We start from the raw sequence: 16,716 nt of genomic DNA on the forward strand, positions 1-16,716 counted from the left end.
TGCAGTAAATCATAACAGCTTCCAGTCTAACTCCCACTGATTTGGGCTCCTCTGAACAAATTTTCCAATTTCAGATCAGAATATGACTCAACCCATCCAGAGCTCTTCAGTGTTGTCCTAGTCTTTGCCTGTGTATAGAGATCTGTAGTGAACTTTGCAACTCAAATAAGTTCAGGGTACCAGAAGTTCTGATTAGCATTGGGACATAGCTATTGCTACATTCCCAAATCCACATTTACAAAGGCTACTTCTGCAATTCCTAAGGGGACATTAAAGAACAGCGGGAACAACAGTGTAGACTTGTTACTTTAGGGTGGAGACAGTTAAAGAATCTGAGTTACATGGGCTAAACACCAAGGGATTCAATGCATCTTTGAGATTTGGATCAAACTGACCTGTAGCAGGCACAAACCAGTTTGCTTTCCCAAGTTTCCATTTGCAAAAGACTCTTTGACTTTGAATAGAGTTTATGCAATGCATAAAAACCAATGTTAAATAAACATTCAGTGCTAGCAACAAGCACTATTAATAATTTTAAAATGTCAACACTTATGAAAAAAGTTAAAGGAGTTACAATGTTTGGCATATAGTTATTAGCACAGAATAATATAGAAAAACATAATGTGAAACTTTGGAGTTCTTGCCTTCATTTTAATGATGTGCAAACGTTCCTTTGCACTTTATGATGGCTCATCTTTTCCAGAGTAAAGGCTTATTCCTTTCTTGTTCTTATTCTTATTTTCTTTTATTATGATAAGAGTCTCTGGCTGGAGAGATGGCTCAGCCATTTAAGGTGAGGCTCGCAACCAAAAATATAAGAATCTCTGAAAGGCAAATATTGGTAAAGCTCTCTCTCTTTCTTTCTTTCCCTCTCTCTCTGTCTCTCCCTCCCCCACTCCCTCCCCCCTCCTCTCTCTCTCTTTCTGTGTGTGTGTGTGTGTTTGTGTGTGGTGTATGTGTGTGTGTTTGTGTGTGGTGTGTGTGTGTGTGTTTGTGGTGTGTGTGTGTTTGTGTGTGTGTGTGTGTGTGTGAGTGTGTGCGCACACACCCGGGTGCATGTACCTGTGAAGGGCAGACGATTTTAGTAGACAGGATCTCTCAGCTACCCTGGAGCTCATTGACCCCTAGACTAGCTAACGAACTGCTTCAGCTGTTCTTTGTCCTTCCTATTCCAGGTTAACCCAAGTAAGCCCCAGCCCCAGGAATCCTCCAGTTTCCTCCCACCTCAGCCCTGGGCTTTCATACATGGACTATGTGTGTTGCTTTTAACCTGGGTGCTGGGGATTGGACAAAGTACCTTCTGCACATGTATCTTGCACTTTACTGACAAAACCATATCCTCAGCCTCCAAAGTTTAATAAAGTTTCAGAGTAACTATTTTAAACTGTATAGGATGAAAGAGAATTAAAGATAAAGTGAAAATATATAAAAATATAACACATTACCACATTTTATCAATAAATTAAAAATAATTGCATTCAAGTATTCCCAAAACAGAACTACAGAAGAGACTAATTAAAAGGGTATTAATGTTTATGGGATTGAAAGCAAGGGTAATTTTCCCCTTAATTGTGGTTTAAGTTAGTGTTACCTATCATCAAATTGATTTCTTCTTATTTTTACATTATTTTTATTGGTTATTTTATTTATTTACATTTCAAATGTTATCCCCCTTTCCAGTTTCCCCTCCACAAACTCCCTATTCCCTTTCCCTCCCCTCTAGGAGAGCGCTCCCCGACTCACCCTCTCCAGCCTCAGTGCCCTAGCATTTCTCTATGCTGGGTCATTGAACCTCCACAGAACCAAGGGGTTCCACTCCCATTGCTGCCAGAAAAGGCCATCCTCCAATACATACACAGCTGGAGCCATGGGTCCCTCCATGTGTACTCTTTGGTTGGTGTTTTAGTCCCTGGGTGCTTTGGAGAATCTGGTTGGTTGATATCACTCTTCCGCGGATTGTAAACCCTTTCAGCTCCTTCAGTCCTTGCCCTAAATCCTTGTTTCGGGTCGCTACGCTCAGTCCTATGCTTGGCTTTCTGCAACTGCATCTGTATTAGCCCGCCTCTGGCACGGACTCTCAGGGGACTGATATACCAGGCTCCTGTCAGCAACTGCTTCTTGGCATCTGCAATAGTCTGGGTTTGGTGTCTGCAGATAGGATGTATCCCTAGGTGGGGCAGTCTCTGGATGGCCTTTCCTTCAGTCTCTGTTCCACTCTTTGTCCCTGCATTTCCTTTTGACAGGAGCAATTCTGGATTAATATTTCTGAGATGGATGGGTGGGCCCATCCCTCAATTGGGGACTGTGCCTATCCACTGGAGCTGCTCTATCTTTCCATTGTTGGGTATTTCAGCTAATTTCATCCATGTTGGGTTCTGGGAACCTCTTGGGTCCCTGGCATCTGGGACTTTCCAGTGACTACCCCCATTCCCTCCCCCACTGTTACATACCTCCTTTCAAATTCCTGACATTCTGTACTTCTCCCCCCAACCCACCCCATGTCCTCACATGACTGGTCCTGTTCTCCCCTTCTGTCCTCCTCTCTCCCTCTGAGATGCTTCCCTCCTTCCACCTCCCATCATTTTCTTCCTCCTTTTAAGTAGGACTGAAGCATTCACACTTTGATCTTCCTTCTTCTTGGGTTTCATATCGTCTGTGAGTTGCATCAGGGGTATTCAATGAATTTTTTTTATTTGGTCTTTCTTTCTTTCTTTCTTTCTTTCTTTCTTTCTTTCCTTCCTTCTTTCTTTCTTGCGTTAATATCCACTTATATGTGAGTACATACTATCTGTGTTCATTTGTGACTAGGTTACCTTACTGAGGATGTTTTTTCCAGTTCCATCCATTTGCCTGTAAATTTCATGAAGTCTTTGTTTTTAATAGCTGAGTAGTAATCCATTATATAAATGTATCACATTTTCTGTATCCATTTATCTGTTGAGGAGCATTTGGGTTCTGTGGGATTACAATCTGGTACAACTACTCTGGAAGTCCATCTTGGCTGTTTTTCACAAAATTGGAAATAGTTCTTACCTGAAGACCCAGCTATACCACTGCTGGGCATATACCCAAAAGCTGTTTCAACATATAACAAAGACACATGCTCCACTATGTTCTTAGCAACCCTTTTTTATAATAGCCAGAAGCTGGAAAAAATAAAATTGATTTCTAAAAGTCTTTTTCACAAATAACCTTAGTTTGCATGGTAAAACCATTGCAGACTTAATTTGGCAGAGGGCTGGCCTATAGTTTCCTGTCTCTGTCCTTAGATTTAGAAAGCAGGGGACCCATCGACACTTTTCAGATTAACACACTGAAGAAAACTCAAGTCTGCTTGAAATGCCTCAGAATCTGACCACATTTGAATGGGAAGGAAGATTCGAGATAGTCTCATGGACCCTCCTTTCTGAAAGAAGTCTCTAGAATCCTTAACTAAGCTTCATTTGACATTTCAGACATATTGTGTTTAAACATTGATTAGACAGTGTTGACAAGTTCTTACTGACACCATCACAGACTTGTGGTCATCTCAGCAGAAAGAGGAAGACCAATTGAAGGAAGCTCTGAGGTGTGGTCATCTAATATCTGCTCTCAGGAGAGAACATGTAAGAAAAGTAGACAATTGGAAAAAAATTTATTTCTTCATCTCTGTCTCTTCTATCTAAAAACAATGTGGAGAGAGGAAGAGAACTTCACAGATAGAATAGCGTTTGTATAAATAATGAAATTGCAATGGCATTCTTTAGTATTATTGTAGATGAAAGTTGGGGAAAGAAGGTGTGCCGACATCTCAGTAGGAGTAGCATGCTTGGCTTCCCCTGCCATACCATGAAGAACATTCTGTGAGCCCCAAACAGAGTAACTGTGTCTTCCTTGCTGCTGCTGCTGTTTCTGAAAATTCTGAATGCTGAGACCAATGGAGAGTCGATGTCAGTAGAGGTCATCCAACTGAGTCTTCATAGGCACACAAGTTCTTAAAGAGAACTTTATTATATTTTTAATTTGAGGCTTTCCTCATTTTTATTTTATATCTATGAGTGTTTTGCCTGCAGATATGTCTATATGTCCTGTGTTTGCAGGACTCAGAGTCCGGTAGAAGGCATTGGACGCTCTAGAACTGGATTTACACATGGCTGTGAGCCACCAGGTGAGTGCTGGGAATGGAAGTTGGCATCTCTGAAAAATCATGTGTTTTTACCTGCTAAGCCAGCTCTCCAGCTCCCACTTGAAGGTTTTAAACTAATTTAGCATCATGAGAAGTAGAGGGGAAGCAACAGAGATGAACCACTGAAGACTTAGTTCAAGCATGGTAGAATTGACATTGCTTGGGTAAACTTGATTGGTGATTGCCACACTTTTGTAGGAATCAGGATGCTAACCAGCTGTGTCAACATTGCCTCCTTTTCAAGGGAAGGGATATGGCAAAGAGCCCAGGGAAAAGGAAAGAGTGAAGGAAAGTTATGCTTCTGATGAATTACAGACTATAAGTCAGTTATGAGTTTGGGCTCAGGGAACGCATGAGAATTCCTAGCAAAAGCCTAAGACCTCAGTGCAGAATGGATAAGGATAAGAGCCTGCTTAGAGGGCAAAGAAGGGATGACAGAGTTAGGAAGTCCACGGGTGCTGCAGAGATCGGTGTGAGCATAAGGCAGGGCCAAGCATTTTCTTCACAAGTTGGAAGGTTTTTTTTTTAAATACTGGGACTTGGCCATAGAAGTTCTCTGGATTCTATTAAATTCAGTGTACCAACTTACGACTTACATACTCATGAGGAGTACATGCTGTATGGACTTCTCAAACTCCTAGAAGAGCTTAATATAGTTCACAGGGAAGTTAAAATGATGTAGTTTGTAGAAAGGGGCTATTTCTTTGGATGGCAGTGACCTTCAAAGAGAAAAATCATGTGCTTTGCATACCTTTGGACAGTCAAGTTTGGTGATTTAATTTTTATTTTCTCTTAAATTCCATTTCAATTCAACAGACTTTAGTTGTTATTGAATATTAAAGCAGTGCATGCCATTAGTGAACATCAAACCAGTCTTCATTCATTATGACTGATTTCTCTCTTTTCAGTGTACACCGAGGACCCAGTAAGTGCTGTGTAACATTTTAGGAATGAACTTGACATGAATTCTTGAGAGAATGGATAGAGTAGTTGTATTACTTCTGACATAATGGTTTATTGCTAATGAAGAGAGAGATGGAATTGCTGTAAAATATAAAGAAGACAATAACTAACATTTTATTTTCTTTTCTAAATACATAAGAATTCTTTATTCACTCCATAGTCTGTTTTTCAGACAACATATCTACTAAAATGTAGAAGAAAGACTTATTTTCACGAGTTGTCTAACCCCCAAATCAAATTTTTCTCTTGTAAAATCACAAGCACAATAAATATTCTCTGGATTGTATAAAATTACTGTGGTATTTGTCTATTTGAATCAAGCATAGAATTTCCTGCTTGGATTTTAAGTTTCATAGACTATACCAGATTTTAGCTGTATGAATTACTGCTACTTAAATCAATTAGATGAGGAGTAAAACAGGACAAAGCAGATACATTTCTTAAACATCATGGGATGAATATGGAAAGGATTAGGTAAGGATACACTGAGTGATTATGAATATTAGAGCTCTAGAAGACATTTTAACTCCATTGTATTGAATCTCACTAAAATAGAATAATTGTCAAAAGATCTAGTTACCATGGTAATCCATCTTTTAAGAGTAGGTAACTAAAATCACTCAATTGTAATACCAGAAAATATTGAATACAATTTACATGATTTTTCTCTTTTCTTTCAGCATTAACTTTTTTAATTATATAAGAATACTATAAAATTAAGCTTTAGGTGCTAGAACCAAATGATAAGGAAAGATCGCATTATGAACCATTCATTTCAGATTGACAGAAGCATATATTTCTATACAATTGTTTCCCTGTTGTATAAAATATAACAAAATCTGACAATTTGAGAACTAAGAAAGATCTTTGGAAAATATTACTTATAAGTATGCTATACACACATATATGTACACACATACTTATACAAATCTAAGTGCATACAAGCAAATACATGTTCATATGTAAAAATACGCAAAGATGTGTGCACATATGCACAGACATGTATGCATATACATCAACACTGTACAAAAACCACATACACACCAATTCACACACACATTTACACAGACACATCACACATATACACATAGAGGTACATAGTCACATAAGTACACATGTAGATATAAACACACATATGCATGGATATGCTCACTGAAATATATATGTATATATGTATATTTGTATGTTTGTAGACATATATAAAACAACATTGTTATGTATGTGTATATGAATATACATATAAAGATACACATGAAAGAAAATGTACTCATATACATGCAGTTTTCACACACATTCAAATACATACAGACACATACACATATTCATGTACACACAAAACACTTTCCCATATGCAAATATGTGAAATAGTTATACACAATTATATACACACACAGACACACAAGTACACAAATTAAAACATACATATATACCTATATATGCACACATATACACACCTATACCCATGCATATAAAATACACTAATACACACACACACATACACACACACACACACACACACACACACACACACACACAGAGAAGCTCAAACACTGAACATAAAGTATTTAGAATGGTGCTTATTCAAGAACAAGCTTTTGTGTGCTTGAATGGTTTTCTAATAGTCAGTACCTGTTTCCTGACTTCCTTTCCTTTAGTCCTTCCTTCTTTTACTTTCAACATGTCTCTATATACAACATGTTTTGTAACATTCTATGTTGGATCTTGTGGTGGTCTGGATGAAACTGACCCTCATAGACTCCCATGAGCGCTCAGCCCGCAGTTGTTAGAACTATTTGCTACTGGATAATATGCCTGCTGCTAAAACAGTTTGCCACCTACTAGGTAGTTTAAGATTGACAGAGACAATCTGTAGCACGCCCTGGAAGGGAGGATGTCACCAGCAGTTGCAGTGTTGATTGCAGAGGAAGAAGTATGTTGTCCTTGCTTCACAACCCTGATAAATGCCAGAGTACTTCAGCCCTTCAAGGAATCATTCATTTGAATACGTTCCCACTGTCTCTTCCCAGTTCATCTGGCATGGGATGGGATAAACATGCACAGAATGTCTGGGGACTGTTTAGGGAAGAAAGTGTTTGCCTAGACTAGATTGATGGTATTTTCAGTTTTGTCCCTTGGAGGAAGATTGCTAATAAAAACACCAAGCAGGTAAAGAGAAATACAAAAGAGAAGGCTAGTATGAAGGAAAGTGGCTAATCCAGGAGCAAATAGGAGACCCCAAGGGCAAAGAATGATGTTTGAAATTTTTATAGGCTTATTCTTTGTTGTTACTGTTGTTGGTGATGATGATTTAATATCTTTGTTCCCACGGAAACTGCAAAGAGAAACTCAGCATGAAGCTCAGTGGGACTTGTGGCCAGCAGCTCTGGGGACATACCTAGAATAGAAGGACAACTGCAGGCTCTTAAGGACATTTCCGTCCGAAGGACAGGATTTCAGAAATCACAACACTAGTGAAACTAAGTATTAACGTCTTGTGGATAATATTTTCCTATGAGAATAAACATACTGAGGTGAGCCAATTATTTAAATTTAAACCAAAAACAAGGTTTTAAAAAGAAGAAAAAAATGAAAGATAAAGTCTAAACATGTTTGAAATAATTTTCATGTAGATATTTTTGTAAATTTGGGAAATTGAGATAAAGTAGTATTGGGAATTGCTTGTGTATTGAAATGATATCCTTTTTTTTTTGGTTCCCTCTTTTTAAATAATATCTTTATCAAGCATTCAACTAGCAAAAGTTGTCTGGAAAATCAGGAGCCCAGTGAGAATTAGAGAGTGTTAAAATAATCATTTTAGTACAATACAATTAGATATTTAATTTTAACAATAACTAATAATCCACCTTGAAGCAGATAACTGACACATGCATCTGTATATCCACACACGAACACTAAGTTTATATCTTATGGAAGGATTGTTGTGAATAAAGCTGTAGTCATAGCAGTCTTTTTTTCTTTTTGGGCTCTCGATGAGCAGCTAACACTTTGAGTGAGAAAGGTGCCTGATCCATTTTTCGTCTTTTCAAACTGAATTCTGAAGGCCCGTGTGACTTCTCAGAGGCTGCGGCCTGTGAAGATCAAATTCTAAGTTTTCTTAGAAATGAATGCATTGTTGGTGACTCTACATGCTTTGCTATTGTGGTGGATCAGTAGGCTGAGGAGACCCTTGTCAAAATTCTGCTTTCTGGGATGAAGGACACTCACTCTAATAGATGTTTTTACTTGCCAGCAGCTGCTCCTTAGAACAGCATAGAGATTCTCTACAGGGTAGGTGGAGTCCCAGGTCCCAGAGGATTTAATCTATTTGTCTGTACAGGGAAGCTAGGTTGGAGTTCCCATCCCAGACCTCCTCCCAACCCCCACCCCTGCCTGCACTCTCCCCGCCCCCGCCCCTCCCCCCACTCCCATCTCCACAAGGATGTCCCCACCCCACCCACCCCACCAATATTCTAAACTTCCTGGGGCCTCCAGTCTTTTGAGGGTTAGATGCATCTTCTCTGACTAAACCCAGACCGGGGAGGTCTCATCTCAGCTGGCGTATGCTGCCTGGTTGGCAATCCAGTGTCTGAGAGATCTCAGCGGTCCAAGTTAATTGAGACTGCTGGTCCTCCTACAGGGTTGTCCTCCTTTGTAGCTTCCACCAACATTTCCGGAATTCAACCAGAGGGGTCAGCAGCTTCTGTTCATTGGTTGGGTGCACATATCTGCATCTGACTCTTTCAGCTGCCTGTTGGGTCTTTTGGAGAGCAGTCATGATAGGTCCCTTTTTGTGAATGCCCCATAGCTTCAGTAATGGTGTCAGATCTTGGGGCCTCCACTTGAGCTGGATCCCACTCTGGGCCTGTCGCTGGACCTTCTTTTTCTCAAGCTCTTCTCCATTTCTATCCCTGCATTTCTTTCAGACAAGAATAATTATGGGTTAGAACTTTGGCTGTGGTATAGCAACCCCATCCCTCACTTGATGCCCTGTCTTTCTGCTGGAGGTGGGTTCAGTAAGTTCCCTCTCCTCACTGTAGGGCCTATCATCTAGGGTCCCGCACTTTGATTCCTGAGTGTCTCTCACTTCCCAGGTCTGGTACATTCTAGAGGATCCTCTCAACCTCCTTCCTCCTGAGGTCGCCTGTTTCCATTCTTTCTGCTGACCCTCAGGGCTTCAGTCCTTTACCCCCAGCCAATACCAGATCATCTTCCCCTCACCTCACCCCCATCCCTTTTCCCTCCCCTGTTCCTCCCTCCCTCTCTCCCACCCTTGTGGTTGCTTTCTTTTGAGATTACAGTATCACAGCCTTTTGTCATTAATTGTCGTTGCACACATATTTGTGTGTGTGTGTGTGTGTGTGTGTGTGTGTGTGTGTGTGTGTGTTGTCCCTAAATATCATCCTCTCAGCCCATATGTTGTTACTTGTATGTATGTTTACAGAGCTGGCCATTTGATATTTTATAGCCTCTTAGTGCACTCTTCCCTGGAGAAGATTTCTAACATTTTTAGCATCACTATGTTGCTTATAGATCTTTGTGTACAGTTGAAGCCATGCGAGCTTTCTTCTTTCAACTATGGCATGACCATTAGTATCAGTTTTTTTTCCAGCTCACTGCTGGCAGGCATGTTAGTGAGACTTTTTGTGTGTAGATTCAGATGTTACAAGAAAACACGATCTCACAGCAAACTCTCTGATGATACCAATATGAAGATGTCTCTTCTCTCCCCAATACTACATATTTAGAGCTGTTTATTTCCCCAGAAAATAGTGATTGTTTGAGGATAATTATTAACATTCTGTCAATATTTACCAGTTTAGAGCGAATGCCACTCTTACATAGGTAAATTAAGGAAAGCCATGTACACAGGAGATATGTACCAAATGCATTCAGAGTCACAGGTATGGATGTGTATGTATGTAATATATATATATATATATATATATGTGTGTGTGTGTGTGTGTGTGTGTGTGTGTGTGTAGTTTTCTATATGTGTTTCTGTCAGTATGATCTATGGAGTTACTTATTCTAAGCCTTAAAACAGGCTAACCTGGGGTCATCACCAATTCCATGGCCATCACAACCATTTTATATATATATATATATATATATATATATATATATATATATATATGCACTTCATTGATAGTTTTGTGGTTTGCATTTTCTTAGAGAAAAGTAAACCAAAATATCTATTAGATTGTGCATTCCACTCTCGAGCACTAATGACAAGCAATTAAAGAATATATTTTGCCATAAAAGCCTTGAGGCTATAAATTATTGCTTAAGGGTGTTTTGACAACTTATTTGTTTCCTGGATTTTTGAAACTGAGCTAGTTTTTATATTAATGGTTCATTCTATAACGCATTTAGCCATTGGTTCAAATTATGTCTTCAGACATAGAGTGTACATTCCAGAATAACAGGGTGCAGCTAATGTTCAAGGCTAAACTGAACTTCTGGGAATAAACGTGTTTATTAGCTGAAAAAAGTTTTCCTTTATGCAGCTCTGGACAATTCAATTTATGCTCTACTAATATTTATTTCCTTCTTTGTTATTTTTGAGTGTTTAATTTTTAACTGATTTTATATATATACATATAAAAGAAAATTAAAAAAGCTAATACTCATAAACATATGAGCATACATATACATATGTATATACATACATATATATGGTGATAATAAGTATATGAGTATGTATATACATACATATATAAATATACATACATATGGATATACATACATATGTACATGGTGATAATGGCCTGGGACATGGTGATGGCCCCTGGTTAGCCTGTTTTAAGGCTTAGAAGTACTGTTATTTAGGCTTGACAGAAACTTTTTGGAAAATATAGATATTTTTCTCCATGTTAAATTTATGGCATTTTAAACTGACTCTATCCTATCTCTCTTTCTGTCCGTCTGTCTATTTTTCTATGTATCTATCATCTATCTATCTATTCTTGTACATGCTAGACAAACACAGTACCACAGGGCTATAGTCTCCAGCTCCATTTTGTTTTGTTTCCTTATGTTCTTACAATGGGGCTCCTTCTACAACCCATGCTTACTTTGCAGGAAATTTAAGAAATTTTCCTGTTGGCTTTCTTTTGATCTTTCTCAAACCTGTAATTGAAGGGTTCGTTCCTCCTTTTCCTGAATGCTCTTTGCAACCACATATTAAAAATGAGTTCTGTGACTTTTTGGACCAACTTTTGAAATCCTATCAGTTACATTTTGTCTCATGTGTTTCCTGTGTTTCATGAGTTACTGGGCACCTCTTCAGGTATAGTGTAGTCCTTGGCCCTGGTGATGGCCAGGTTGACCTATTTTAAAGGTTATAGAGGTTATTATTTAGGCTTGAGAGAAACATTTGGGGAAAATAATATTTTTCTCCAAGTTAAATTTATGTCACTTTAAAAACGGATAACAGATAGGACATCTCCTATCATCTACAGCAACAGTCTTTTTAAAAATTATTTTAATAAACTAAACTGTAACTGCTGGCTCGTTCCACCCACACCCCATTTCTGGATATGATGACTCTGAGACTTCGCTGCATATTAATAAATGCCTACACCATAAGCTTGGTCTTGTTCCCTGACTAACTCATAACTTAATTAACTCGTCTATTCTATGTCTCCTCAGAGTTTGGGATGAAATTTTTTCTGTGCTTACTTCTATCCAAGAGTTTCTTTCTCCCCCTAGAACTCCCACTTCCTATTCCCTGCCCCCCATTAAGATTTTTATTGACAGGTGATGCCCCCCCCACAGTACACATGAGGTTCTTTCTGCAGTTCCCTCTTTTACTCTAGTAAAAGGCTCTTTATCTTTTGACAATAAATTATAAACAATAATAATGATTATGAAAACTATCAGGCAAGGTTACATTCATAATGTCTGGTCCGTAGATATTTGGCAGTCTTAGATAATGCATTCTACTCTCTATCTTGGTAAGTTCAGAGTTCTGTAACTAAATTAATTTCTATCATAACTTGCATTACCAACCAAAACCATCTTCTTAGACCTTAAAACATTAGGAGCAATAAATATAACATGAGCATAAATTCTAGAAATGAGAGTGATGGTTGCCTGGAAAGTCCCTCAAAATTTCTCTTTTGCCTTTGGAGCATCGGGATTGGCCTCTGACCCAGTATATGTGAAAGGCTTCGCTATGAAGCAGGAAATAAGAAGGATTATGTGCCCTGCCTTGGCAATGCTCAGCAGTCGACCTCCCTGCCTATTCTTCATCCAGTTTGGAGAGCATACTAGCAGCGGTTGAAGCAAGGGAAGTTTCTTGCCTCTTGGCTCGCTTGCCAAGTATAAAATAAACTCCATAAAAACGTTCTTTGACGCTCATCAGCTTCTTTAAAGCAGAATGGGGGACTGCTAGGAGCTGACCTGTTTCATTGTCAAAAAAGCCTTTTGTTAATAAAACATCCTTAAATGCTATTTTCTGAGGATCTCTTGGGCTTCTGAAGAGCATTTATTTATCTATAGTATACCTGAATAGGCAAACATTGTTTGTTTCTGGCTCGTTCCTATCTGTTCAACCTACAATGCTTATTTATGTAATTAACTAAGCTAGTACCTAACATGACCATATGTTTAGTTGTCTGACTACAGACTTGTGTTTCTTTTTTATCCTAAAAAGTTTATAATAGCAGGTTTTAAAAGGACTATCACTTATTATTGCATTTTTAAAGAACTACATAAGCATAATACCTTAAAAAGTATTGATACATAATATATATTATACAAAGTAATAAAATATACAAAGTCTCTACCAATGTAAAAATATCCGTCTTCTTGCCCTTTGGTTTAAGAGTAGAGTCACTAATGTAACTTTTCATCCTGTGGTTCCCAAGTCTCTTGTCTCCTTTTTTCTTTCATGTCTGCACCCAAGATCTTCAGGGAAACTCCCCTTGTCGAATCTTATTTTTATCAATTTGAAAGGAAGCCACAGTATTTCTTTTCCTGTGACAAAGCTTCTCTCCATTCTCTTCCCTTCTTTTTGAAGCTAAGACATCCAGGCTGATTTAATTCAGCAGATTTTTTCCATAAACCAATGTTTCTCAACAGGTGTTGCTTTCTGGCATTTAAAACATTTGAAGTTAGTAAGACACTATGTGATCTATCTCTGAGGATCTTTGTCACCCCATTTTGTTTGCTAAGCATCTCCTTTAAAGTATAATTAGATCTCTGTAAAACTGCTTGTCCTATAAAATGGTGTCTTCAGAACTTAAGACAAAACCCCATTGGAATTTAAAATATGTATTAATAGTATGGTGTATCAACATGTACACATATCTTAATTTTCCAAACTCTAAAAATTGAAACATATATCTACTATATGACACAGTTCTAAGGAAGTGTCAAACATATTTGTACTCTTACTTCAATATATTGCATCTCTTGGGTTGATAGTCTAACTTCTCAAGCCTTTTTGGGTTGTTCTTATCTGGAACTAATGACTGTTATTGTAGATTCCAGATCAGATCATCTGAAGTTTCTTTATTCTGATTTCCCTTAAAGGTGATACATAAAATTGTAATTGTTACTTAAAAAAATAACTATTTGTATGCTGATACGTGAAACAAAATTATATGGGATCCAGACACATAATGTCACTGCACTTTACACTCACAGAAAATATTTTTCTTTATAATCTCCAACTCTTTCCTTAAGGACTTCACTTTCTTATTTTCAAACTAAAGATTTATTCCTATACTTTTTTATACCCAGTTTATTTTCTTTTTATTTTTTTCTGAATGAAGTAGTTTTAGGAGCGTGCTGTCGATGTTTACTCGGTAGCTGTTGGATCAAAGTAGATCAAGAGTCGCCTTGTTTTTCCGTTCACTTAGGAGTCATTCATTCACCTCAGATGCTGCCACAGGAACAGGATGCTGTGATGTTGCAATGGACCTCTGCGGTAATCAACTTACAGCACGATACACTTCTGGCAATTGTAAATAAATACTTTACAATTTGTCTCCATTTACAAGATAAGCTGCCAGGGAGAGTAGAGGAATGATTAGTGGAACATTGTTTTTTATCAACATTGTCCACACCACAGACTTGGCTGGCTTGAGTGCGTCTATGCTGTGAGTCCACTGCCTTGTGATTTTTGGAATATTTGACAACAGGGCATTCAATGCATGATTGAAAAGGTGTCAGAATGAGGGTAAGCAGAGTTTAGTTCTATGTTATGTTCAAACTGAGAATTTTAGCAGCACATTTGTTCTCTGTGGGTTTCACTTGGCTAGAATGTGACATGAGAAATTGAGACAAGAACCTTTACTGGAGTAACACTAAGGGATGTATTGGCCTTACATGTCAATAGCTTGAAATTTTATTGTCATAGTCATTTATAGTTTCGATTTTGTGTCTGTCAGACTTTGGAGATATCTGGGATAATTGATAGGTTTCTATAATGCTTTTTGGTCATCATGAAAGGAGAGATCTAGACTAAATGTGACAAGTTCAAATGTCTGGATTACGTATTAGGCTCAAAAATGCGCAAAGAAAGAGAGAATAAGAAACCTAGGAAACCCGTCAGTATGTGTCCTTTCTAAGGGTACAGCTGTTGACGCCTTCTAAACTTTAAGGGGAAGCCGTGTAAATTGCCTTTTGTATGAACTCTCCAGTTGTTAAATGTTAACAACTAATACAATGTGTATTAAATATTCAGAAGTTTGGAACACACGCACCAGACACTAGTTTGGATTTCTGCTTCATATCAGTGATTTTCAGACATTTTTCTCGTAATAACTATGAGTAATAATCATAGTAATATAGTAACATAGTAACCCCATGATTTTTTGTGTTTATATAGGAAACGAATTTCTAAAGCGGTATGTGTAATGCAACTATGTTTCAATTTTACTCTATATTGCAGAATTTGTTAATGCAAAATACAGCTCCCACTTCAAAGACAATAAAAACAGTTTGTTCTGAGCAAAACGCAAGTGACCCTGACGTGAAAAACGGATTCATGATGCTTCCTATAACGTTCTAATGTGGAAGTAGGTGCGCGAACATTTTTATACTGACATAACAAAAGAGCGCGATAAATCAAAGCATTTACGAAATACATTGATGGATCTTCCAGTGAGTAAGCTACCTTAAAAATGGGGGAGACTCTACTACACAAGTCTCAGACGCAACCTGAGCTTAGTTTTTGGGTTATTAAGAGTAAATATGTGCTAAAAATACAATTAAAAAGTTTTACCTGTCACGAAAGGTGTAGAGGGAGTCAGTGTATGACTACGGGGACTAAAGATAGCCCAAGATAATTTAATTCTGGATTTGCAATGGGGGATTGCTTCCTTTTCCATGTTTTATCAGTTCATTGACTTCTACAGCATTCCATCTCTTCTTACCAAATATTTCTATTAGTCAGTTTTGTAGGTATGACATTGTCTGGGTAATTTTATTAATAGGTCCCTGTTGGCTAAACATCACATTATTTGTACATACAGTCCAAGTACTTTAAGTCCGGTGGTAGTGACAGGAAGACTCATTCCTGGGATCACAAAAAGAAGTTAGTGTGGGCCAGAAAGCTGTCTTTAGGGTATAGTTGTTAAAAACCATTAAGAAAGCTTCCCAGATCCTATGCATATCTGTAGTCATCACAGTCTGGACATCATGTTCTTTCTGTTTCTGCCCATGAATCTGTCATAACATCTATGTGCCACTTACAGTAGTAAGATTATACCATAAGTTCAAATAGTCAAGAATGCAGAATCCCTCTACAAGTAAAGATAGTAGATGAAAGAAAGACATTTTTAACTCACACAAAAAAACACACTCTTTAAGCAAGCTAAGTATATATAGTTTTTCCCATGTCAAGTTATTCATATTTTGTGAACTATGTCATGTGAGGTTTGCTGTATTTGCAATGGTTTATTATTTTTCTTTTTCAGAATTTCATGCATGAGCACCGAATCTATGTTATTTCTCCTCTCCTTTCTCTTCCTTCGTTATTCAATATTTTCTTCTTTTATTACTTTTCTGTTTCTCTCCTGTGTGTGTGTGCGTATGTGTGTGTGTGTGTGCGTGTGTGTGTGTGTGTATCCTACTAAGTCAACTGACTGGATTTTTTTTTACTCTAGATTATTTTTTTGGCTAAATCGATTTTAGAGCCATAAACCCATCAGAGTTTGGTCAGCTTTAAAGTTTGAAAAGGCTCGGGTTTTATGTCCAGGTCATTGCAACAGTTTGGGCTTGTACTTTTATTTCTCTTATTACTTGGATACTACACCAAATTACAGTTTAGACCAGTAAAAAAAATAGTCTCATTTCAGAGGAAATAAGACAACATTTCAGTGTCATTTTAAAGCCCTTCCCTCCAAACTGTCCTTTCTCCATACATCAAACAATAGTGGTAGACACAGAAACAAGTGATCAGAATCATAAGAAGTTAGGATTCCCTAGTTGTTGTGATTGTAACAAAATCCAATTACATGTTTCCTTTTTTTGGGGGGGGGGAGCTGGGGACCGAACCCAGGGCCTTGCGCTTGCTAGGCAAGCGCTCTACCACTGAGCTAAATCCCCAACCCCCAATTACATGTTTCCTAATCACA

The 16,716-nt window shown here is 38.0% G+C and overlaps 1 protein-coding gene across 13 annotated transcripts in view; it reads left to right on the forward strand.

The window, feature by feature from the left end:
* Prr16 (proline rich 16) overlaps positions 1–16,716 on the forward strand; it is a 192,162-nt gene that overhangs the window by 54,120 nt on the left and 121,326 nt on the right. For 2 of the 13 annotated variants that reach the window (XM_087593104.1, XM_087593110.1), the window contains exons 2-4: positions 4,080–4,147; positions 13,996–14,099; positions 15,030–15,160. The gene's annotated coding sequence lies outside the window, so the exon portion shown is untranslated. 13 annotated transcript variants of the gene reach the window in all.

Source organism: Rattus norvegicus, chromosome 18 (assembly GCF_021556685.1).
Source record: "Rattus norvegicus strain SHRSP/BbbUtx chromosome 18, alternate assembly SHRSP_T2T, whole genome shotgun sequence".
Classification (NCBI taxonomy): Eukaryota; Metazoa; Chordata; class Mammalia; order Rodentia; family Muridae; genus Rattus; species Rattus norvegicus.